The 27,995-nt window shown below is 36.1% G+C and overlaps 1 protein-coding gene and 1 long non-coding RNA gene across 3 annotated transcripts in view; both read right to left on the bottom strand.

The window, feature by feature from the left end:
* The window catches only part of ZFPM2 (zinc finger protein, FOG family member 2), a 305,640-nt gene that overhangs the window by 176,888 nt on the left and 100,757 nt on the right, over nt 1-27,995 (bottom strand). The window lies entirely within an intron of this gene.
* Nucleotides 931-8,197, bottom strand: LOC122178501. Its single transcript, XR_006178354.1, has 3 exons — nt 2,680-8,197; nt 2,514-2,566; nt 931-1,606 (listed from the first exon to the last, which is right to left on the bottom strand). It is a non-coding gene; the product is annotated as an uncharacterized LOC122178501 (long non-coding RNA).

Here is a 27,995-nt window from a genome sequence, read left to right as displayed (position 1 = left end):
AAGCACATAAGAATGGGTTACGAAACTACTCTGGACACAGGTAGACAGGCAGTCAATGTTTTCTTCTGTAATCTGATTAAATAGATTATTATTATATAGAACAGTATTGAAATGCTAGTAGCAAACAATTGCCAGTGACAATACTTGAAACATTTTGAATCTGCTGTTCCAAATGCTGAATACGGGGGCAGCTGGTCACTTCACATTCCTTACTTTAAGTGATGACTGCTAGCTGGAGAGACTACAATAAGGTTTTCCCTTTTGATTTTAGCAACAATATACTACAGGTATGCTTTTGGCAAACATTTACCTGCAGCATTAATATTAACCTGTAAAGACTGAGCTTGAAAAACAGTAATTGCTTTGTTGTGATTTTCTTTCCTGTGTTCAAAGGATAGGGACAGCATCAACTGGAAGACTGCACAGTGAGAAAGCCACCTCTTAGCACATCAGCTACAGACATCTAATTACATGAAATCTGAGGGCTAAAAACAGTCTTGATTTATTCATTTGGTTTTCAGCAATCTTGCCAGATATGTTACCAAAATAATAATAGTAATAATAATAACAAGCCAAAAACATACACATGAGTCAGACTGCTGTGTTTTGGATTTGTGGGGATTTTGTGTGATACACAGTTGTACAGATACAGCTGCACCACTGCTGGAATGTAGCCAGAGCCTACATAATAACAGTCAATCAGTACTAAACCCATACCTATGCACAGCACAGATAAACTTAACTCACTGTAATGATGTACCACAAATAAGACCTATTAGTATTTTCACAGACGTAGTCTAAAATAATCTGTTGTTCTGAAGTACAGATCCAGAGTTATTATATATTAGTGAAAATAGAGGTTGAAACAAAGGAAAAATATCTACAAGGATGGGTAATTTGAGTAAATGATTACACTGTCACAACAACCACTTCTGCAATTTAATTTAATAAAGGATATTTATTTAAATAATTTAGAGTCAAACTATTAAATATTTCCATCAGACAATACTTGGCATTTTAGAAAGAACAGTGCGGGTATAAGAACACCACCTTCAGACAACCATTTTCCAGCTTCTATTTGCATTACAAATGTATTTCTCACAGGAAGGAGTAGAACCTGAACATCAAATTAAAAATAGCATTATTGGGAATCTTACAGAAAGTGTGAAGACAAAAGCATGTAAGCCTGAGGATAGAAAAAATCCATCATAATATAATTCTACAAAATAAAGATGAGGTTAATCTGAAACCTGAGAAAATTAATATCAAGATTTTAATTGACCTCAGCAGGTTTCAGATTAGGCCCTGCATGTTCAACATGATGGCTCCGTGTAATTTTGCAGTGTTTCTCAAGAATGTTCACCCCATTACTTCTTAACCTTCTCCCAGTCGTTTTTTGATTTCCATTGAAAACTGAGATGACTGGAATTTATCTCTGCAGTTCCTTCCTCCTTTGCACAAACGTACTGTCAAAGGCATTTCTGGAATATGCAAAAGCTAATTTTAATGATTGCTGTTCTTCTTTAATTTAAAAATAAAGCCATGATGAATGTGAAATTCTGCAGTGATTTTCTCCGAAATATTTTGAGATGACAAATTGTGGTCTCTGCAAAACAAAAATTAAACAGGAAATCAGCGGTCATTTCCAATATACACACTGCATTCATTATGTCAGAACATACCAATCCTTACAATAAGAACCACTCACATAGCATGCCAGTGGAATTGAAGGAATGAAGAACATCACTGTGATCATTTAAAGTTCAATTCCAGCTTTGGAAGTGATGGCATATAGACAATATAAAATTTTCAAGACTATGTTTTGATTTCCAGATAACCAATTTTCAGGCTCTTCTGCTTTTCAGACTCCATAGCTAGGATTCCACTGTAGATATTTTACCAAAATTTTCTGAAGTTTGCTTTTTATGGATAGAAAAAATGTGGGATTTTTGTATTTTTCTCCAGTAGCTTGGAATGCCAATAGCTTAACAGCTACTGACAACTTAATAGCTCTTTCATTCTCACTCTATTCCACTAAATCAGAAAGCCACCCTCTAAAAAGAGTGAATTTGATCAGTATTTCAACCTGAACACTTCACTGTTTCAGGCTTCATAAGCAGAAAACTAGAATGATAAATTAGACTCAGTATATCACGTCTCTGCTCGCTTTCCTGGCACTATCTGCTTGAAGGCAAGAGAAGTCAAAATCTGCCAGTTGCTGTATCATAGTCATTTTAATGATACAAAAGCATGTACTATGAACAAGTTGAGGATAACTCTTCACAGTTGCCTTTGTCTCTCTGTTCCATTTTTTCTTTTATTTTTCTTTTTATGGGAGAGAATCTTAAAACGTTTGCAGAAGTTGAAGAGAGAATAAATTTTTAAGAATATTTAAAATATCTATAATGGAGACCGATGCTAAAGGCAATGTGTTCTAGAGAAAGTACAAGCATCTGATGTACCCCTGTTTGTATGGTTATGGTCTCATGATTCAGGCATTTGACACTGCGTACCTGAGAATTTCAGCATCTGTTCATGCAGCCTTGACTGCTCCCTTGCATTAGGTCTGTGAAACAGAACAAGGGAAAAAAATTCAATTCCCAAAAATACAAAATCTGTGTCACCTGTATTCAACACCAAAATGTGACACTGTACGAACACATATATGCAAATGATTACCTGATTTCTGCTGTCCAGTTCCAGAAATGCAGGCTGCTGTCAGTTTTCTACCTAATACCACTTAGGCATTTCTGCTGCACTACTGGCAGCTTCAGATAGAAGAATATCTGATGTGCAGGACTCCATCAAGTGAAATTCCAATTTGTCCTTTTTATCTCATGATTGTTGGACTCTGAACAAGTAATAATACAAAATATCTCTCACCTGCAAATGATTTACAATAACATAATCAATAATGTATTTGCTGTGATCCAATTTACTGTGCAAGAAAGTAGCTTTTGACATGAGGGTATATTTTAAAGGAAGAAATTCCAGTCTTTATACTACCGTCTTTATACTTTATACAGTCTTTATACTTTTATACTACCGCCTTCTCCCCTTTCACATATGTTTACATTCATAACAATTACACCAAGGCAACACTATTCAGTTTTACAAAACTCATCCACTACAACCCATTGCACACAACAGAACATTTTCTAGTGATCTGCCCTAGAGCTTTAAGGTTTATACTGTTGCATTGGACTTCACTTTCCACTGGAAGAAAGTTGCTACCAATTATTTTACCTTCCCCACTCTGCAGACATTTTGCATATAATGACATTTCTGAGGCATCAAGTCCTTTTTCTGAAGTCAATAAATGTAGAACTGCACTGCGTTTTGGACTTGCAGCTTGAAGAAGGGAAAAAAGAAGCTGGGTAAATGAATGCTGGCCAAAGGACTGAATCAAATCACTCTAAATTCATGATCTAAAGTGTAATAATGGACAGTTACCAACAGTTAGACAGTGTAGGAAACTTGCTATTCCACCAAAACATGTTCACATATCTGAACCCTTAATTCTACATCATAATTTTTCCATACTAAATGACTTTCCTTCTCCTGAGCTGCACATTATTAATTAGCGAACATAATTATGTTGTAAATCAGATTATCTGTTGGAAAAAATAGAGAGAAGGTGGGCCAGAAAGGGGGGAAGAGAAGGGTTACATGGGCTATTTATGTACCCATGTATTACACACATAATGTGAAAGGAAGTGTAGGAGAAAAAAAGAAGGAGCAACTTTCTGGGGCTTCCCAGTGACTTTTCCTTTCTCTTTATTGGAAGTGTGTTCACATGCTCAAGGCTATGTAAGATAGGCAATGTAGGAGTAAAAGCTGCTGGTGCCTCCATTTCCTTCAATGAACCCTTCTCTTTTTACCTCATTTGATACTGTGTGTACCTTCAAGCAAAAATGTTCTTTCTATCAAACCATCTTAGTGTTACAAGTGCAAAACTAATTTACACAATACAACAGAAGTTCATTTTAACTATACAGAATGAGAGCGTCCTTTTTTTCTTTTTTTTTTTTTTCTCTTTTTTTTTTTTTTTTTTTTTTTACAAGGGCCTTCTGGTTTTCCTCTTAGACCTTTCTTTTTGTTTCCACAAGACAGTATCAGCGAATCATAAAATTCAGCATTACTGCAATAACTCTAACAGTGCCACAGACTTTGCAACTGAACCACACTTACACACTCCATCTTTCAAGGACACCTACCTCCCTGCTGGCCTTCCAACCTCACAAGGGCCCATGCTCCATCATCACCCAGCTGGAAATCCAGACAGAATGGCTCTTCTCTTTTATAACTTTCTTTGCATCCTATTTCTGAGGCTCCCTTCCTGCACTGCTTCTAGCTTAAGAACTTCCATCCCCTCTACCTACAACTATTTTATAATATGGAAGAGAGCCCCACTACATACAGTCTTATTCCACAGAGCAAACCATCGGTCCTGTGTATGGGACTGAAAGCAAGTTTTATTTATTATAGCTACTTTTTAATGTGAACTTTTTCTAAGGCAAAGGTAGTTGAGGAGCTGATTGGCCACAAGCTTCTTTGTCAGGGGACAATACTGATCATACTGCATACCATTATTTTTTTTTTTAAACCTTTTTTTAAAGTTTCCTCCATTGTATTAACATTTGATATCGAAGTATGAAAGTAAAATGCAATTCAGCAATTGTGGCCACTTGACAGCAAACAGATTAAAAAAAAAAACAACTAAAAAATACCTGTACTTGTGAGCAGGTAAAGTAGGAACAAGCATCTTGACTTTGCCTTACTCAAAAGTGTCCTCAACACAGTCTGTAACTGTTATGCACTTTTCCAAACTATTTAAAAATAATGTAAGTCCCAAGCCCAAATTATTTAAAGTGTATATTCATTGATTAATATTTGCATGCACTGCATAATTTCCTGTATTCAAGAAAAACAAAACTACTTTTGCATAGCAATGGGAGTATTGGGTATGCCGATCATTTCCACTGACCATTCCAACTCAAATAAAAATTCAATTACAAAGTAATCTTATAGTTTCAACTAATAAAAATGTAAAAGTAATTTTAAACCAAGAGCTTTTCTTGAGTTGCACTGTTAATAAAATAAATGTTTTGCATAAAAATATCTTTAACAGTTTTCCAAATGCAACAGATGGCTGTGCCTTCTCTTGTAAAACACGAAAACAGTGTTATGCACTTCACAAACAGTCCACACGTAAGCTTTTGTTTCAGGAGATTATGACTAAAGACAACAGATCTTCCAAAAGCCATGTGACATGTAACATCAAATGAACTTCACTTATCTCCAGTTTCAACCCCAGCTGTCACATGTATCACAAAACATTGGTGCTCTTATATTACATCACTTCAAATTTCTCCCAAACGATGATCCAGTCAGCAGAAAACTCTTCTCTAAAATATAAAAAGTCACAGTTGGTTGAAACAGAACATTTACAGGCCAGGCACAGAACACATTCACACATATATGTAGATTTTATCCATGCTGTCATTTGGTATTGGGGCATTTTCACTTAATTAATGGTGTGTGTGTGTTTCTTTTAAATGCTATAGTGACTATTATTGAAGTTCAAGGCTCCAAGTCCTGCAGGGAATGTCACATATCCTCTAGATGTCTCTGGAGATTAATTCTGAGAACATTGTAATTCTGAGCAGGATCCATTGTAAGAAGTCAATCATTACATTAGCATTATAACTTCTCCAATATTTGCTGTGTTGGAAGAAACAAAAGATTTTTCTGCCTGCAGAACTCGAAGCAACTTTACACGCTTTCATTAAGCTACTACTTTCTCCAAGATGCATTCCCATCTAGAAATTTACCTCTACATTTTAGCAATAGTATAGTATGCACTTTTATAAACATTTCAGCAACTAACAACAATATTCTGCAGTTACCCAGTATCCTTACATATACCACCACTGGAAACTAGAGATGTGGGCCAAATCTGCCGGGTGGGACATTCTCGGTGGGAATTTTGCTTACAAAGCAAAAAATGTCTTTACAGTTTTTTCAGTACTCTTAGAATCATTATAGTAGTAAATCTCAAAATACAAATTGACACATACTTTGAACACTTTATTTTATGGTGCTTACTATCACAGTCATGGAAGCAGACAAGTATTTTGTGGTAATACGTCCTCTGGTTTTGTAAGTGGTTGTCCCTTTGTATCAGAGCAACAGCTCACACAGACGAAATATAGCCTATACATGCAAGCTTACTGGTAGTTTGTAGAGAAAAAGGCAAATTTTATCCAAAGCCGGTGGAATCCCTTTGCATGGACGTCAGCTGGCTCAGAACAGCCACACTGGAAACAGCCCCAAACAATGCGCCCGCATTCACACAGACGTCCCCAGCGGAGCACTGCCAGTGTGCTGTGGAAACGTGTTTTGGGAACCATTCTTTGGGCAGATGGCAGGCAAAAACTTAAATGAACATGCTTCCCCAAGAAGAACATGCAGATCTGCACTTTCGCAAGCTGGAAATGTTACAGAAAGTTATTTAATTGCAGGAATAGAAATGTCACACATTGTATCAAACACAAATCTGTACTTACTGAAAATAACTTAGTACTCTAGAGAGGTTCAACTGCTCTTCAGTGCTTTTGGTCTTCAACAATCAGTAGACACATTCGTTTATAATTTTCTTATTTAAAAACGCATCAGAAGCAGTGAATGTGGTCAGTGTTAAAACCAAACATGACGAGTGAAGATGGCACACTGCCCTTGGCCAAGAGGAAGAGTCTGTGTGGCACAGTATAATAGTTACTAGTTAATTTATATGAGCCTTAGAAGAAAAATTAATTCGCTGATGTTTTTAGCAACCTTGGTGCTTCTCCTGAAGTGTAAGTAGGGAGAAAAGAAAGAATAAAAAAGACACCTTTTGATGAGAGATTATGTAGTCTCCACAATCGAGTAAATTTAGTTGCTGTTGCAGCAGAGGAATGTGATAGGAAATTTTACAGTTGAAGGAGAAATGTCACAGTATTTTGATAAGAGAACGATGAACTTTTTTTCCCTTGTGCCATTATCAAGGCGAAGTGAACAAAATACATCATTTATAACCCACTGCTCTACCATTATCTCCTGGTGAGACACTTGTTTTAAAACACACAAGGACCTTTTTTTCTCTAAGACTAAAGCTCTCTGTGAGGCTCCGTCTGCCTTTATAGCCATGAAAGAAAGTTGACACTTGTGTGGGCCAAAGTTTCCAGGCAACCACACAAGGGCACTTGTGCACCCTCCAGGTCACCACCAGTTCTGAAGTACAGAGGAAGCGTATGAACAGCGCACGTCCCTTTGATCACAGATACCATCAAAAACTGATGTGTAGAGAAAATCCTGCACTTGGGAAGAAAGTCACTACAGTCTGCTTGTGGCTTTCTCTTACCTAACTACACAGAAAGTAAAGGTTAGCGTGTTAGCGCAAAACTGCTAAAATAATTTCTCTGACTAGTCCCTCAGTCTCTCCTTCTCCAAGGTATTCCTGAACTCTTTTATTCTGTTCTTTTTACTGTTCATTTCCAACATGACAGCATGGCTGTTTTGCTGTAGAACGCTCATTCAGCAAACCTACTCTCAAGCATGCAGTTATGTACCAGCAAATGTGTAGCAGAAAAAAAACAGTGGTGGGGTTTCAAGCACAGGTAATTTTATAGACCCAAGCAAAATTCCACACTACTTCCAGTCACACGACGTGAACAGTGATCATAAAACAGACCTTTTAAGTTTATGTTGAACAACACAGAACATAGGTGTACTCCGAGTCCGCTGCTATCTAGTACAATCACTGTCTGTTCTAATAAAATTACACTGGTCATAAGACCAAGTGATCAGATGATAAAAGTGTACAATTTTCTAGAGACCTTTAATCAGTCCTCAGATTGTTTATTTGTCTTGTGGTAAGGAAGTCAGAGTTAGTAATGAGAAAACAATTAACTTATTTTATAAAAACAAATGAAAAAATTGTTTCCAACAATGCCAGATGAATTTACCATACACCTCAGGTTATTTTGCTACTCCTACATGCAATGTGTTTAACAGCTAAAATGCTTTATCTTGACTGTTAACACTGGTGCATTTGCTGAGTCAAAGAGGAAATAGACAGATTATGTGAACAAGGAGAACTCTAATAACAAAATAAAATGAAAAGTTGTTTATATTAAAAACATCCCACATTAACTTCTAATTAAAAAAAAAAAAAAAAGAAAAGAAAAAAAGAAAAAACAAGCAACAAGTCTAATTATAACAAAACTTACTGCTTCAAGATAATTTCTCGATGCAGGAACACAGGATATATGTTTATGTAAATACTTATCAAATTACAGCAGAAGGTAACAGAACTTGAACTAATGGTCATAAGTTTGTGCAAGTAGAAAGTGAAACAGAAAGCTATACATTTTAATTTCCAAGTTACTGGGAGACATATTCACAACCAAGTATATCAAAAGGATCCCCAAAACAAAAACGCACTACTATTTTCTTACTTCTTATTCATTTCTACTTAAGTTAAAAATGGACAGGCAAGGTTGTTTCTTTCCATTATTAAGGGAACATTCCAAAACTCCTGAACATTTTCATTTAGATAAAATTCCAGTTACTTATGTTCTGATTAATATATGCAAAAGCTTGGATCATAACTTAATTATGAAGATTAAGAAATATATTAATAAACCAAATTCAGGAAGAATCTGTATGGAGATGCATGCTATTACCATATAAATATTCATGTTCCTCATTGCACAACTCAAAAAAACATTTATTTTAATTGTAAGACATTTAAAATGTTTTGATGGATTATGCAATATTTCTCCTCCTGTTGTAGAAACACTGTCAGACTCATTTAGATGGACAGATGTTTGCAGCAAGAGAGCTTATTTATAATTCAAGACACCCAGGACTCTGAAATAAATGAGTTTTAGTGATACATTCTCTCCAAGCTTTAATATAAGGCTTATGATTTAATTGCCACACTCCAAAGCTAGGGGGCAGGTCAGCCTATTACCAAGCTCTTATATTTAACTTTGGTGGAGAGTGATCGGTCTTAGACCAACATGGTCTCTCAAAACAGGATGATAAGTTAATTTCACAGTTATCACAAAATAACATATGATATTAGGTGGTAGCGACATGATAACTCCACTGGAAACAATGGTAATTACATAGTAAATCGTGTCAATGATACTGCATTATCTCCTAACTGTTCAATTAACTCATTTCACCATTGCATACTATGTTTAGAAAGTTGCTGATGCAATATTTCCGTATCATAATTGCAAAAAGATAGTTGAACAAGATAACACGCTATAATTTTAGAAAGTTTCTAGTATTACTTGCTAAAACTATTTCTGCTATGAAAAACAAACAAACCTTAAGGTGAAGGAGACCTGCAAACGTGGAAGATACCACTTGAAATGGAAATAGGTTGGCAAGACAGTCGTCAAACTAATTATTTTTTCTTCTTCCATGCAGGAAATGAGACATTAATTCATAAATCTAATTCCTATAGGTAGGTATTGATCCAGCCAAATGGTAAAAGCCCTCAGCCATCATTAAAACAAGTATAAATTAAATCCTTGAAAAATGTAACTTTTCCTATGCTGTGCAGACAATCTGATAAATGTGGATAAGTTTACAAAGTAAGGGAAACACTTAAATTACAAAATAGCAAAAAAGATAGGAACAAACTGAACTTTTCGCTAACTCAGAATGCTGCATCTTCACCACTGGCAGAACAGGCTATCTCACCTTCACCCATACAAATCAAAAGAGCAGCGAGGTGACATAAAATGGAATAAAATGCTGCCTGAACTATTTACATTGTTATTCCCTTTCAATAATCAAGACTGCAGATACGATTTTCTTTGGATGGTTTCCTGTCTTGTTTATACATACACCACTGCTCTGTAGTTTGAGCTTATTCTTAACCGCTATTTTTGTGAGTACAGAATTAAATCAACAGCTGGTAAAAATCAGAGTTACAGATAGTTTGAAGCCGAGGCATATTAAAGGTAATATACTGACTTACAGTATCTTAAAATAATGCTCAGGAACAGTGCTTTCTATAAATAAATAAATGACCAATACATATGAGTGAATCCCTAAATATATAACAATGCAACAGTTTAAAAATCTGTGTCTGATAGAAATGTTTTCAGTCACAGGCATTTTAGACACAAAGGAATTTCTGAAAATTTCCCAGATTAACTTCAATAGGAAACTGTGGCAATTAAGCATTCTTTAGCTTATGTGGCAACATTTACCTGCAACAGAAATACTTCAGAAGCATGAAGTTGTTTTTGTTGTATTTTTCAATTTTCCTTTGTGACAATAACATTTCATACAGCTTGTTTAGATTTAGAACATCTCTTTCAAGGCCAACTCCACCTACTTTTTCATCTCTGCTCATATTAGTTTTGTGGTTATAAGAATACAAAGGAATCTGCATGATTTTAGTGCATGACTCATTTCCAGCAAATCAACAAACGTACTTTCAATTTGTTATGCATGAGAGATGTGTAAAACTATAGAGGTTTGGGTCTCTGGAGGACAAAATAAGCAAAATATTCAAGCATTGTATCTAAATCATAACTGAAGTTAAACTCTAATTTTAACATACAGGCTGTACAGTGAATTCATAAATGCCAGGAAGAATTTTAAAAGCATCAGACAAGATCCTGGGCCTGTCCCCAGCTGTCCTAAAAATCCTGTGCATCCTGGTACAGATTTCATTCTATTAAATGTCCAGCCACATGATACTGAATAGGTACAGCCAGAAATGGCAAGAAAAAGTTGATTATCTTTTTGAAAAAGATGACAGAAGTCCCAACATCATTCTCTGATTTTAGAGTTTGTCACTGCTTGAGAAATTCTAATTCCAGTTACCTTATATGATGCAGTTTATGCAACCTTGCTGTTACACAGCATATTACAGAGATGCCTGAAGAAACCAGCCTGTGCTCCATACAGTGGAAGCAGTGCTTCCACTCCGCATTCCCAGTAGCTTCCTTTCTCCAAAAAGACACCACTCATCTCTACTTTCTGGGCCTTCCCTGTTGATTCTCTTGATGTGATGGATGACAGACTAGAAAATTATTGGCAGACAAGGAAATAAAATAAAGCCTACAACCCAGCCAAAACCTCTTCCAAAACAGGGAAGTCAATAAGGTATGGAAACGATTACCCAAAACTCAATCTCTTCCATGATAACTAAGCAGCTGAATTTATAACATTCCTGGTCTTACGTCCATCAAGTCATGAGATATGAGTACAAATATAAAAGGAAGAGAAACCAGCAAGAGTAAATACACCAAAGAAAAATCAACAAATAACTCACAAAAACTCAGCACACACGCACACATAAAACGAACTGCGAAAAGACAAACAAGGTACATTTGCCAGCTGAAAAAACAGAACAATGCAGTGGGTGAACCCCATGCTGCTCCATATCACATCTTCGTTGGTTTAAAATGTTTATAATGTACTTATATTTCTCAGGTTGGTGTATCTCTCAATATATAGTTACACTTTCTGAAACCAGACTGAATTGAAAAAAAAACCCACAAATCAGACAATCATGATGTGGTTCCCTCCTTTGCCAAGCTCTGAACCTTGCAAAACAGATAAAAACAATGCTGAAATTAAAAAATACATGCTTTTACTGTTTGGTTAGTGTGTTTTGTTTTTGTTTTTTTTTTTTGGCTTCCAGCATCCTCCATAGAACTTTGAGAAACAAGACATTTCTTCTGAATCAGATATCCATTATCAATTTGGACAGAGAGCGTCTGAACCAGTATTATCTGCAAATGATTTATGAGGGCAGGTATTTCTCTACCTGAACGTTTTAGTGAAACCATAAATATCAGTAAAGACAGGAGCTGGGATTCAACAAAAAAGCCCTGAAAAATATTTTACATGGGAAGCTACTCTCATCTGATGAAAATTTTAATTCATCTTTTATATATTTTAAAGATTTTTGATGTCAGCCAAATCTGTCCTCCTTTCTTACTTACATTTTAAATTACCGCTGTACTTAGCTATTAATGAAACCTACTGAACTAAACCAACTGATCAGTTGATCTTAAAAAAGAATGCGTCAGAACCTGAAATGTTGCCCAGAAGAAAAGATTACATTCAATACCAGCTTCATAAAACCAAATCATTTAGAATAGTTTATGAAGAATATCCTCAAAATCCTAGTAGAAGCAGTATTTCCTTTTTCTTTATATAAACTATAACATATTAAGCTTCGGTAAGACATTTAACTTTAGGAGTCATCCATCTCCCCATCTCTAAAATGGTGTTGGTAATTCTTTCTCATGTCTGCAGAAGAATGGCTTTATGCAACAGCACTGTGTGGAGTATCTACCTTAAGAAGAACTGGGCATATCCAGCTGCTTTGCTTTTTTTTTCCAGACTCAATGCGTTCAGAGCTCAAGATTACATTGGAAGCACTATACAGCGTTATTAACACAAAAATTCAAAACCAATTTAATGACCGTTTTGATATATATTAGATTATTATTCCTTTCCAGCATGGTCTATTTTATGCAAAAGCTAAACAGAAGAAAACACCACATTTCTCTGTGGAAATTAATTTTTAATAGTTAATTTCATCTTCTAGATATTCAAGATTTTCTGACCCTCTTTTACAACCTTTACTTATTTCTGTTTATTATTTATATTCAATTATTTTTCAGTTATTATTAAGTTGATAAAAAGATTTTGCTATAAATTAATATGGAATGGTACCATAAATACGTTAAGCCAAACTAAATGGTATAAAAAAGCATGTATTTACTAAAATTCCATTGTTAACATAGAAATTTACATGTATACATTTCAATACTCTACTTTCATTTGTACATTTAGATAGTGATGTAACAGTAAACTGTGATGTATATGTGCTGGATTATATTCTGTATTTACAGTTCTAATAATGTATATATTAACTGTGCTTTTTACCAGAAGATTAAAAGGTATTGGAAACATAAAACTGAATAAAGTATCATGTCTTCCTATTTAAGATAGCAAGGTAATATTACCCTTCTCTCACAGTGAATAAAAGCCACATACAAAACCTCTTGAACAGCCTCTAAGATTTGGACAGCTGGGGCTGGGCTTGATTTTAGAATTGGATTTCTGGTGTATTTCTTACTCAGCATTGAAGGACATTACCTGTGAAAAAAACAGATTCTAGACACCTAGATTAGGGCACCTGAAAATCAAGGTCAAATCTCAGGCATCAAAGAATTGGCCGGTATCAGTGGAAATAACTATGGTTTTACTACTCCCAAACCATCTGCTTTTAATGCCACATCTGTCAAAAAATGAAGAGAATGTTTTTATTAGCTTTGTATAATATGTTTAATGCCTTTATGATTAATTTGCTTGTATAATGTTAGTGCTATCAGCACTTAAGCAGGGTGATACAATAATATATAAATAAAATATTGTCTGAGCAATTCAGGGAAACAGCATTCACCATGGTAAAGACCAGGTTAGGAAGAAATACAAGATTTTCCTTCTTCATATTTATTGTATAAGGGAACATAGACAGCATCCACTCTACTGGTTGTAGATTTCATGAAAGGCAAAAGAAGAGCCCACAAGCCTTTCACATCCTGTTTTAAGCTCATCGCTGAATGGTGTGTTCATCTCAGAGACTCTAAATACTTCCTGTCAAAATATAAAGTGTTCAGTCAGGGCTGGCAATTCAGCATGAGGAGGAGGAGGGAGAAATTAAATGACTAGAAACTGCTGCTATAATGGTGTCAAGGGAAGAGGAGGCTGCCCAAGAAGGACAGGGCTACGTAGCTGCACAGAAATCCTGAGAACATTTTGCAAGCAGCAATGCAAAAACACACTGATGCTACATTTTATAAATGCCATAATGTAAGTATGTGAAATAATTCATGAGTTGCCAAGCAAAAGTATAATTTCTGCATACAGCTACAAATAACAATACTTAGGATTGATGGCTTTTGCATAACCCTATAAAGCAGATATTATGATGCATGGGACTTTAGTAATACAGTTACTATAGTGAACAAGAAAACCATTTTATATCAAATTACATCCTCCTTCCCCTAAAAAGTATCTGACTAAGGCAGAGATAATGTAAAGTTCGGCTATCAAAAATGGCTTCATTAAGAACTTTAATGAAGCACATGGGAGCCATTTATTGACTCCTCAACTATTAAGACATAGCATTATTACTGCTTTAATAGTATTTCCATTTTCATTTAGGAAATAACTAATCAAGGGATCAATGTACCAAAGACTTTATTTTCCCTCCCATGGGTCACTGAAAGTACATTTTTTAAAATGCAAAAAACGTAAAGGCAATTCCCCCCAGTGCCATATCACATAAGCAATTTAAAGAAATAACAAGGAATGCTAAAGGTCAATGGCTCCCGATCTAAGCCATGTTATAAAACAAATGAAAATTGTTAGCGGTAATTCTACCTTTCTGGTGGAAGTAAGAGATCGCTTTCACATCAAAGAGGCTTACCTCCAAAGTATGCAAAGCACCTCCACCCTGACCTGCTGTCAACCTGTGAGACATTTCTATTTCTCAGACTCACTTTGAATGCAAACTACTGTTTTCCTGGTAGTTCTCACAGCTCCACTTCCTTTGAGGTACAGATGTGTAGCCAAAGAACCCAATCAGATAACATCCATTTACATATTTATAAAGTCTCCTGTAAAATCTCGTATCAATTGTTGCCACTATATATAGCCCTTTCAAAGTATCTTGTGGGCACAAGCGCTCCACTGCACTGCTCCCTTCAGGAGTCCAGATATATCGTATAATGTGATTTCAATGTAAATGTGGCCCATCACACAATCATACCACTTCACAAACTCTTTTCTGCTGGGGTAGCTTAAATCTAAACACACTCAAGCAGCTTGCTGCACTGGAGCAAGATTTCTTCCACATAAAAAAAAAGTCAAAACCCCCAACACAACAATACCAAGGAAAAAAAAATCTGAACATTTTCTGCAGAAAGATGGGCCGTCTCCAAATCCTTGTGCCCTATCAGACAAATTAAAGTAAATCAAGCATGAAATGAAGCAGAAGAGCCCCGAGATAAGGCTCCTTTAAGTCGTTTACAGATTAGGATAGAGAGAGGTGCATCTGGTCTCTGGCAGTGAAGGAGGCCAGTTTCTCATCTCACAATAGCAGCCTGTGTATAGGATTACCTTACCTTGTCACTGACAAGGGAAAAAGCGCCTGCAAAATGTCTCTAACTAACTTCCTAATGTTCCCAGCTAAGTTCTCTTATTAAAGTATTAACTGTTACAATGATAGAAATAAATTTTGATAAAACAAAATAAAAACAGACACTAGTCTGATTTATGAGCTGGTTGGACACTGATAAACTGGATGCTCTGCTACCAGCCGATGAGCCTCTTTGCTTATCAGTCAGGATTTCACTGCTAGAGACAGCAGATAACTTTCCAACTGGAATTAGGGATTCAGTGAACTGTCTGTTACTGGTTGGACTGGTGCTCTAGCAGCACCTAAAAGGGCCTCTTGTGCTATCAGATGGGATTTTGCTGTTGCACACAGGGAGACGCTTCCCTGCTGCAAGTGACAGCCCAGCTCAGAAGTCAGCATGGCTAATGGTTAAACTGGTTCTCCAGCAGTAAACAAGCCACCCTCCTCCTATCAGCTGGGATTCACCCTTTACAAATTGGATGCCTTCCTTCCTCAGGAAGCCTGCCTCTCCCGGAGCCCCAGTTCCGACTTGCGCTTCTCCCCACTGAGGCCAGAGCCCAGCAGCACCAGAAGGTGATCTGACAACAGTGCCATGTTGCTGCAGCATGCAGAGCCATGGGAAGGCTTCAGCCTGCAGCCACACCGCCCTGCTGCTGCCAGGAGCAGCCCCTCGCTCTGATGCTGACGGCCCATGGGGAGACCCAGTGGGCAGCTGGAGGAGGAGGTTCCAGAGATGGCACAGAGCCCACACAGCCACGGGCACGCTTCAGCAGTGTGCTCAGGATGCTCTCCTGGTTTTCCTGGAGCAAGGTGGTCACTGCAGTTCCTCATTTTCTACATGATTTAACTCCACTATGCTCAACCAGTTGTGATTTGCATACGTATATTGTGCTTGGAGGAACTGCTCCCACTGTGCCTTTTTTTGTAGCTCTGCTGTGGTGTCCTAGCCTACAAGTGCAGTAATTCTTCTGGGTACAAAGACAAGCACTAGCCCTAAAACAAGCCCAAGTAAGGGTTCTCTAGGCACTCCAGCAGTAATCAAACATATTTATTTAACAAGAAGAAAGCAGGTAGATGCAAAATATCACATGTTCATAGCTGGATGTGTAAAAATCCTCCTTTCAGAGAAGTGAAATAACAAATCAACTCACAATTACTGCGTGCTTTATAAAATTCAGCTTTTAATTCTCTTTGTGAATACAGAAAAATATATAAAATGTTTCTTTGTGGTGAAAATCTTCCATCTGTAGATGCCAAAACAGTGCTACAAAGAAATCCACCACATAATGCTCTGCTTGTTAGACATCTTACCTCACATACTCATACATTAAGATGTATATGCTCTCTTAATTCCAGTGACAATGTATGTGTTCTGTCAGTATTCACTGTGTATGAACAGTGTTCCCATGGTGAAAATACATAGGATAATGCTTTTTAATTGACTTAAACTCTAGACTGAAGAAAAACCTCCCATCATTATAGTAGCATAGACTAGTACCTGACAAAAATAGCACTGATTTCCCCTCAAAGCTCTAAAAAAAGGGTGCCAATGCAGCTCTTATTTGCCAATTGAGACTATTTTAAAATAGATGTATTTGATTCTGATACACAAAGAATAAGACACAACCAATCCAGAAAGCAGAGTGCAATTTTACTGAACTAATCCAAAAGGAATGTAGGGCAGGATTGTAGGAAGTATGAAATTGTCCTTCGGGCTCTAACTGCCAGACTCTAAACCGATGGCACTTCAGGAAATCTTTCTAAATGTATGAAAAAATGGAAGGGAGGACACACTGAGCCTCACTTAAGAACACTTTCTCACCAGCATTTTATATCACACTGAAACCTTTATACTCTTGTGGCACTTGGGGCTATTCTTAAGAACACCTCCAAATCCATGAAATGTTCAACTCTAGCCAAATGGAACTGGCCTTCCTAGTCCAATACTCAGACAACACCGGAGGTTTTTTATTGGTATTTTTTTCTAAGACTATTTTTTATTTAAATATTTAAATATTTACTTTTATTAGCCAAGCATCATTCACTGCTATGAAAATGAAATATAAGGATTACAAACAGTACAGATAGGTGGAATTATGCACGGAAACACTTTCATGGGAGGCACTTTTTATACTGTGAGGATACTGTTTGAGGAAGAAAAAGGCAAATTAAATTTCTTTCCTCACAAACTGTCAAGATTTTCTTCATTGGTCTCAGCATGTGCAACCAAAACCCCTCTTTCCTAATGAGAAAAGTGAACTTCTGTTTGTATGCTTAAAACAATGCCTGTTCTCATTTTCACTTGGTCTTACCTTTTAAAATATGCACTGCAAAACTGCATCAGTATAACATCTTATGTTGACACATATGATGAAACAGTGATGAAAAATTATAAGAAACTGTCTAATTGTGCCTGCAATATGGATGAACAAATGATCTAAAATGTAAAAATATTCAAGCCCAGTGAGATTAACACACCTGATTTGCAACTGCTGCTCTTCTCAGCGAGATACAGCGTGAAATGTGAAGGAACTGTAAAACATGATATGATCCAGTGAAATTTTGCACTCTTTTTCTTACGTTAATGTCATTATTTGCACACATCTATGAAAGGTATGAGAGAAAAAAGAACAAAGCATATTTTTCACCCCAACATTATTTTCAATTAACTGAGACCATAACATAATTCTCTTCAGATAATTGTTATATGTACACATCTATGACCAACTGATGGATTCTAATAATCGCTCCCTGCTTGCTGCTTTCAAACAATAAACTAACTTAAATAACACCAAAAAGGAAAAGGGCATGCTTTATTTTCCTATTTATTAATACTACAGAAGGTAACACGTTTATAAGATATTTACAGTGTTCCAATTTCTGTAGCTGACAACATAAAACACTGAGGACAAATTTTTTTCGTACCCCAATGTATCAGGAAGATTCAAGATTTCCATACTACATTAAAAGTGAGAAAACTTGCTGGGTAAAAGTTTACTTTTTGCTCAGTAATGCACTGTATTATGCAACATCATTTTCGTAATTTTTTTGTAAACTGTAACTGCTGGGATTTCCAAAAACATTTTCAAAACTAATAGCAGTTCTGTATTATACAAGCAAACCAGACTCTCCAAGCTGTTTACCACCTACTACTGGAAACTGTTATAATAAATGATATGGATATTAATGACATTAAATGATAATAACTGACAACTGTATGAAATCATTTATTACTAGCTGCTGCTGATCAATGCTTATTCAGATGCTTTAAAAAAAGGAAAGTATTCACTGCAGTGCTAGCAGTGCGGTGAATAATAAAATGCAATGTGGCACTGTTTAGGTATAAATGCAAGATAATAGACAGCATTTGAGCCTGATGGCCTCTATCAAGAAACCAACAATGCATTATAAATTTTTACAATTTTTACCATGAAAAAGACCTTTGGCCACTACCATCACTTTAAATTATTTGCCTTTTCCATTCTCACAACATATTTCATTTCTTCAAAAGGAATGAGGAAGGTTTCAGAATGCTTACATATCTCATGTGCTAAAATGAACTTCACAGATTAACAGCTCCTGAAAATACAAAATGCTTCTGTACTTCCCATTTTATAAGCATATTACCTAGCACAAAAAGTCTGATGAAAGATCCTCACAGCCATGAGGATCTGCAACGCAAACATAAATTTGCCCTTATTATCTAGTACACCAACAAAAGCCAAAGTTCTGTACTGGCTACGTCAGCCATCGAGAGGACTCTGACATGGAATTTTCTGTAACCAGATCTGTACAAGTTGCAGATATGATGCAGGCAGTACCATATACCACCATCCTAACTTCTAATTTCAATAGGCAGGCACATTTTTAGAGCTGGGTCATTATCAAGATGAGTGAAGAACAAGACTTGAGTTCACACTTCAGGGTCCATTAGATGCCATTACACACTTTAGATCTGCTATCATGCAAGAAGAATTTACTTCAATTTATGTACTTCTAGCCTTCTGTTAAACAATTTAATGATTTAACTAGTTCAATCAGAATCCATTTTAACCCTACTAAACTTTTCCATTGTTCAACAATATGCAGTGGGAATTACAGACCATATTAACATATTTTGTGATAAGATTGAAGCTATTAAAAATCATTAACCTAATTTCATTGATTTATACTGTAAATGGGACTTAACATGATTCAAACATATTTCCAAACAAAAAACAACACAGAAGAAGAAAATCAAATGCATTATATATTGAATATCTTTACAATACCTTACAAAACATTCATTTCTCCTGAAATATAGTGTTATTTTTCAAACAGGTGAAATTTATGATGTTAAAAATGATTTGCTATATTTAAAGTAGAATTTGAAAATAATCACGTCTTTAACTCTGTTCCTTTACTGCAGATCTTGATAATCTGAAGCAAAGCTGGTCCAAAAGAGACCTCTTAAGACCTCAGATTGTTATCAGAAGTTCTAATAGAGTAAGTGTATGCAGAATTGTCATGTTTGATAGACTAGGTAATCTCATGCATTTACATGAGCAACAGACACGGCAACATAACAGAAAGCAGAGTCCTTACTTAAAATTGTCTTACTTAAACCCTCATTCAGTGAGAACTGGGTTTTACTGTTCTGATCACCTCTGTCTACTTTGTCTATTCTTTGTATGTGACAGAGGTAGTTGAGGTAGCATGAACACGAAGACATGTTGCAGAAACAGTCTGAGGTATCACACAATTACATAGTCCAAACTAGATCCGCAGATCTAAATAATGTTGCATAGAAAAATGTGTCTCAGTAAAATCTCGCTCTGCTCCCTCTCCTCTGTGCTACATACCAACAATATATCAAACATAAAATCCATTTCTAAAAAAAAAGATACGTATCTTTACTTCTTTGGGAACTGGTTTACTTTGTCGAACTGTGACTGTATTCATTCACAGAAGACTATTCATCCTCTCTGAAGACAGCACTGAGTTAAAAGTATACGCTGCTCAGGAGCATAGCAAGTGAGTAATTTACCACAAGAAAGCAACTGTACCTGTCTGCAACATAAACCCCCACTGAAATGAATCTCTTAAATTTCCCATAAAGTTGCAAGTTGCTTTAAGAAACAAACGAACAAACAACAACAACAAAAATGCATAGACACTCTTATTATTTAGCTAAATAAGTCTTTGTTCCCAAAATAAACCTCTACATTTTCCAGCATGTATACTCTTAAGTTTCAAGTATAGACAGTCTAATATAAAGCAGCCTATAGATCTGATTATCAGAAGCAGACAGGAAGGTCAGGTATGTAAACTATCAGACTGTTGTGAACATCCAGGAAAGGACACTTTTTACGGCACTCTTAACTGGTTGGAGACATGACCACTACAGCTTCTGTACACTCTATGCATTCTTCATAGCAAACACAATAAAGAAAACTATTCCGTGAGAACATAACTTAGTCAACATCTTTGTAAAGCTGTTTTTGAAAAAATATACACTAAACTACATTTTTTTAATAAATTCTTGTGACAGTTTAGACTTTGGGATAGAAACAGATAAAACAAGTAATCAACAAGCCGCTGTATGCCACTGTCAGCTGTCCCTGCTGGATGAAGCATGTACTTCACACTGCTGAAGCCATAAAATGTTTTTTCCACTCAAATGAAACAACATACAAACAAATAAAATGAACCTTCTGCTGCTCTCTCAACAGTCCCTTTAATAAAGCTTTAAAAATACAATAAGTATTATTATGCTAAGCAGTAACTATTCATACAGCTTGCCCTCCTAAGCTCAGGGTCTTACAAACATTTGACCATCCTACAAATATTTGTTCAATAAACCTACAGGTATTTTAGAAAGTGTTCTTTAACATACATTTTTGGAGCACTGAAGGCACTATTGCCAAGGGGCGGTGAGGATGGGGAGTGGGAGAGGGGCTCTAATTTATATCATGCAACTGTTGTTTGCTAAAAAAAAACTGTAGGCTATTTTCACTCTAAAGATACAAGTGCATTTCTCTCTCACCTCGCTCTTGCATGCAGAACTAAAACAGATTGTCTCATTTTCTCTCTTTGCACTTATAACTTGTATAATGCCAATCAGTTTACTAATTACTCCAAAGCTAAAATGAAACTTAAATTTATACAGGTAGATGAGGGTTCATTTATTCCTTGTTCTCAGGGCTTTGACACTCGAACAAGGGTAAGAGGGAGAGCAGTGGAACGAGCAAGAAATCTTCAAAAATGGTTTGGCTCCAAATACCCTAATTCCCATTAGAAGCATGCAACTACTTTATCTTTCTTCTTTTGCCATTAATTACAAATAAATTCATCTTTCTCTTGTGAAGCCTGAAGTTTGTTGTTGTTGTTAGATGAGTTGCATTCAAACTCCAACAAAAAAAGATGAAGCCAACATTGAAATTCATCTCACAGTCCAGAATTTACTTAACGGCCAGCCTGTGTGCTGTGATAAACGGAATGATGATCCGGCAACATGTCTTTATCCATGGTTTGCTTTAATTAACGCCGGCTTGTTTGTTGAAGAGATGATTAATATGCCAATGAAAATTGCATAATTGAATACCACAACACTGGCACAATCAGAAAGACACATGCAGTTTTTTGATTAACATTTATTATTATTATTATTATTGTGTGTTTTAATGTTCTCACTATGAAATGATGCAGATTTTGACTGAGAGGTGAGGAAAAGCCAGGTTACGTACAGGATTCTCCATGGGCAAGGGAAAAGATATGATGCAATTTAATCATGCAAGCATAGTTCCTTGGTCAAGCAGCCATTTTTCCAAACACAGAAGCAAAAACATCTCAGAAAAATACTGGAAATATAACAAACCATACCAAGGAAATAAACAACAAAAATAAAAATGGCAATGACCATGTGACAAAAAGAAAAGTAATGAGTATGGAAAACCCAAACAATAATTTAAATATCTGAAAAACCAGTACATGAGAATCAGAGGAAATGGTTTTCAAGTGGCTGAAAAAATAAGAAACTTCTGCTCTTAAAGCATTGACATATTACAGTAACAAAACATTATAAAATAGGAAATCTTAAGTTATCATCTTTTTCTAGGACTTCAACTGAACATCTGTCCTAACTGTAGTGTGTTGAACATATACACTGAGAAAATCCATGTTACGACTAGCTCGACATTGTCAACTAAGGTAGGTTGTAAGTGGATTGAGTTTTATTTTACCTATACAGTGATTTTCTTCTTATCCCAACTGCATAGGGCAGACGTTAATGTTTCTTAACACTCATTCTCATGCAAGGACTAATTTTTAAGGGGTAAAAAGATCCCCTTACTTTACAAAACTGAATTCAGACTTGCACAGAAATTCAATGGGATATGTAACAATTCGCTAAATACCTTAAATATTGTGGAAATTAGCTATTAGAAAATACACAGTTTTTGAGCTAAAGTGAGCCCAAAAACTTTTGTGAGCTCTCCCCCCAAATGAGCATCTATATGCTCAATGAGCATCTACTAACTGTATATTTTCTTTAATGGTCTAAGCAGGCACAGGAATTTTCTGATAACTGAAGTTCAGTTATTTAGATTAATAAACACTTGCAGAGGATAACACAAAGCAAATACTGCTGCGCCTTTACTATAATAAATAAAACAGGAAGGAAAGATTCCAATTTATTTCTTTCTATAAGAACCAGCACAAGTAGTAAGATTTCTGCAAGAATTGCTTTTCATGGATTCTTTCACATTGTCCTTTGACAGAGGAGAGGAAAAAGGATGGATACAAATGTCCACGGGAAAGGATCATGCACTCCCACTACAACCTTCAATGTGTGCCTAAGGTGACCATCTATGGTACCGCTGGAGGTGCAGCTAATGCTGAGCAGAAGTATCAAGAGTTCAGCTGAGCACAGCACATCCTGAAAGAGCGGGACTGTGCAGAGGACATTCATCCTCCTGTTTCCTTCCCCAGGGCCATCCATTCTCCTCCATGCTTCAAGCATGGTTTCCTGAAGTGAATACATTTGTTAAGAACTATCCTATAGAGGCATGTACAACACACAGAAGCTTTTCAGAGGGACCCAGCCAAGGGTTCTCCCACTTTTACCCATGTCTGATTTCCCAGTTTGCAGTTTAGGTTGAAGGTTACTCAAGCTCTTATCTATCTACATTTGTCACTCAATATTAAGGAAATTCTGGCAGAGAAAGCAAGTTGAAGCTTTTTCTTTTTGAAGAGACACAAAGGAGTTGCAGAAGCCACTCCTCTATTTCCTCACTGTGTTTCTCTGTACAAATAACAAAGGCCTTTTAATTTATAAAGGGACACCAGAATTACAAAACAATACAATCTGTCACATTAATTAGGGGCAGAGAATCACAGCTACCAGAAACCATTCACTTTTTTTTTTTTTTTTAAACAAGAACCAACAACACAACACACTTGAGAAACATTTCATGGCTGAAAAGGCACAAACACTGTAATGCAACCATGATGCATAGAAAAAAACAGCTGTTCATAACTCAAAGATGGTAAAAAACAAAAAATGTGAAGGAAAGTTCTTTCTTAGGCCTAAGTCTATAATACAAGCCATCACCAAGGAGCTTCTCCAGCTTCACAGGAAAATAAAACCTCCTAGTGGAAAGATCCAGGGAACAGTGAAAGAGCTGTAAGTGCTGAGGTTCTCCACCATGTGCAACATCTGAATTGCAATGAAGAAAACCCTACCCAACGACTGTGGGGGAAAATAACACATTGCCCAATATGGGAATAAGCAGCCAGATCCATCTTTCAAATAACATTTTAAATTGCATTATTCCTGTTATTACAGTTTTGAAATTACTGTAATCTAACATTTGAGCAGTGGTATCAGGAGAGTCAAACATTAAGTTGCAATAGATATCTCTGTTCATGCTGCCCCACAGATTGTACAGGCACATACTGCAGTTTGCTTAACTGTAGGTCAAGCCTACTGTTCCAGAAGTTTCCAGGCATTTTATTTTTTTCTGTTAAATTTTATATTGCATACAAAGGTATATGAAATCATGATGACTATGTTCAGCAGTTCAAATCAAAGCTGTAGTTTTGTTTCATCACTTTACATTTACCTTGCATTTCATGTAAATAAAATATTTTACTTTTTAATTCTCAGAGTTCTGAAAACTGTAAGCTCTCTGTAGAGTTGGAAAAGAAGTAAGTAGTGCTGATAAGGCAGAAACATGAATGGCAAGCAGAGCAATAAACATTCCTATTTCTTATGCTTATGGAACTGCAGATCATCAAATAAATTAATCAAACAAGGTGTAAAATACACCAAAAGAAAATTATTTTTCCATACAACACCAGGGCAACAGCATGAAAGCCAAAGGTAGAGCAATAACAGAAATTTATAAAAGAAAAGCCCATCAAAATTATCAAACACTACTTTGCAGATACAATCTCTGATCAAGGAAGGTGGAAAGTTCACAATTCCAGAAAATGACTAGGAATGCGTGCAGAAATATCGCTGTCCAGCTAACATGCTTACAATCTTTCCAAACGTATCCATTGGCCACTGTCACAAACAGATAGAGTTCTAAATATACAAGACTGCTTGGTAGAGCCTTAACACATTACTTATGCAAATCCAGTGTACTGGACCTATTAATATCTTTCACAAATTTATCTTGTACAGCTACCAATCAATCCTCTTCTTTCTCCATGAAATCCTCCAATTTCTCAGTATGTTTCTGCTATCCAGACATGTCTGACCCTGAACATAACTAGTTCTCAATGGAACCACAGAACTATATTTTAATTCATATTTTAATTCATATGTAGATTCTGAACCAACAAAAGAAACATACATTTTTTTTCCAAAAGTTTCTAAAGCTCTGTAACAACTTAATAACATTATTCAAATAATTAATGAAGTTATTAAGTAAATCAAATAAATAAAACTTTGTGAAGAACAGATCTCTTTACATCATTACCAGATGGTGCCCCAAAAATTAAATAATTGATCATTTTATAAGAATCTTTTGTTTACAGTTCTCGAGCCAGGTTCTCTCCAAGTGATTGTGTTAGCATCTATGCCAGTTTGAATTAATCAGTTTGGGAGTATGGTTTCATAAGTATCAGATGTTTTATTAAAATACAAATGTATCAGATGTCTTTTTTACTAATACATAATTCAGGTTTTAAATACCCAATATAAAGAGACACAAAGCCTTCTTCTTAGAGATGTGAGTTTAGCATTTGTGATACCACTTTCACATATAGAACAGTGAACCACTCATTCCAATTGGTGAACATAGGAGTTTCACTGCCTTCAGGATTGCCTTCTGAATACCCACTCCTCAAATCGGTGAGGAACTCACTATGGTTTCTGAGCTTTTCTTTCCAAATATTTCATTTGCAACATGCCCTGGAATAGTTTAGGTTACTGAAATTAATTACTTCATTCAGCTGTTCAGTTATTTCCTTGACAATCCTGATCATGTTACCATGTTTGTGAATGCTACTTATTTCCAGTATTTCCTTTGATATTCCTTTTTTTTATTCTATAATTTTTTACGCAACTAATTCCAAAGACTGTTTTTTGAAGATTTATTTTAAAAAGAAACTCTTTCATAGCCAGTATATGACTCATTTTTACAACTGTTAGAAAGAAAACTTTATGCTGTGCCAATACTTAAAAAACAGAAAGGGGATGACCTGGATAACTGTCCTGCCAGTCTGATATTGATACACAGCAAAGCAATGGAACAGATGATTAATTAATACAAAAATAAATAGAAGTAATAAAATTAGTGCCAATTGACATTTGTTTATGGAAAATATTTTAAAATATTAACTTTATATTTTCTATCAACAGAATTATGTTTAACTGATAGAAAGCATAGGTTAGCACTATTACATTGACACTTTTGTAAAGTATTCAACTTAACATGATATTCCTATTTAATTAGGGGTAAAACATGAATAGTGAAAAAATAAAGCTGAGTGGAAGCTGGACAAATGACAAATACGAAATTTGTTAGTCACTGATTGGTTGTACTTCTAAAGAAGCCTGGGAAGTTCTGCTTTTTGACTCTTCAGTACTTACCATTCGTACAAATGACCGAGAACAAAGAATCAAAAAATTTAAATATAAAGTCTGTGGAAAACAAAATAACTGGATAATGCAGAAGGACAGCAGAATGAGCTGGCTGCCTGCTCTCAGTTCATGTGTATTGCAACACAGAAAAGCACACTGCCCACAGGACCAGATAGTGGCATATGTACCCACAGTGCAGGGAACTCCCTTCCTAGAAGCGCTGCTAGTGAAAAAATGTTTGGGGATTCAGGTCTGTTATCAGCTGAACAGGATTTTATAGTTGAACACAGTATCCAGAAGTGGCAATGAGCTAAACAGTAAATAAAGCTACCAAACAGTAGCAATGGAAACATGTATTGTGGAGCAGTAAAAAATTTATATTAGCTGTGTAAGGTGGCATTGACATGGGTGTACAAGAATTCTGTGCCCAGTTCCAAGAGGAAAAGTACATTCATCCTGGGGCTGCTTACAGGAGGTTTAGTGGAAAGACATGACAATAACAAAAATGTCAGAAACGATGTCTTATGGTATGAGTTAAGAAATTAAATCTTTGTATCTTATAAAAAATAATGTTATGGTTTGACTTGGACATACACATACCTGAAAGGAGAACAGAAATATGATGGTAGACCTCTTGATCAAGCCAACACGGATAGAGCAAAGATGTAAGAAAATGGCTGGAAGCTGCAGGCAGGCAAATTTTAAAATGTCCAGCCTACTTTAATGTAAAAGAATTATCCAATACTGAATCAAAACAATAAAAACTATAATATATATAAAAAAAAATTAAATCTCTCTATATATAGCTTATATATAGAAAATTTAAGTTCAAAACTTAAAATTCCTCTACTCAGTACTAGTGAGTACTATGAAGTATTATGTCCATAGCACTTTGGACTCCTCATAAGACAGACATGAACATACAGAAGAGAATCCTGAGAAGGGTCGCAAAGATTATGAAGGGACAAAGGGACTAGAGCACCTCTCCTATGAGGAGAAGCTGAGAAAGCTGGGACTGCTCAGCCTGGAGAAGTGTCACTGTAGATCTCATAATTACCTGAAGGGAGGGTACAGAGAGCATAGAGCCAGGCTCTTTTCTGTAGTACCCTAATGCAGTTACAAGAGGTAATCAGTACAAAGTGAAACACGGAAGGTTCTGACTGAACATCAGGAAGCTTTTCTTTACTATGAGGATGACTCAGCACTCAATATGATGCTCAGACTTTGCTGAGTATACTTCTATGGTGTTATTCAAAAACCATCTATACATAGTGCCAGACAGTCTAGCAATCTCAGTTGCCCTGCTGGAGCTGAGGAGTTGGATCAAACATCCCCAGAGGTCCCTCTCCAATCTCAGTCATTCTGTAATTCCGTAATTCTGTAAAATTTGGGTGCAAATGGTAGCAGTTGCTTGGTCCTACTAATCCTGAAGGCTGGATGTTAGGAAATACTGCTTTTCCAAAAGAGTGGGCAGGTGCTGGAATGGGCTGCCCAGGGGAGTGCTGGAGTCATTGACACTGGAGGTGTTCAAGGAACGTTTAGACGCTGTGTTGAGGGACATGGTTTAGTAAGAGCCACTAGTGACTGATGGATGGCTGGACTGGATGATCCTGTAGGTCTTTTCCAACTTTGGTGATTCTATATGATTCTATAACAGATGTACTGCAGGATCTGTACTATGAACCGTGT

This window comes from Lagopus leucura, unplaced genomic scaffold (assembly GCF_019238085.1).
Source record: "Lagopus leucura isolate 7727_CA_CO unplaced genomic scaffold, USGS_WTPT01 Super-Scaffold_100002, whole genome shotgun sequence".
In the NCBI taxonomy this organism is placed as follows: Eukaryota; Metazoa; Chordata; class Aves; order Galliformes; family Phasianidae; genus Lagopus; species Lagopus leucura.
Note: the sequence above shows the minus strand (reverse complement) of the source record. Positions and strands in the feature narration are given on the sequence as shown.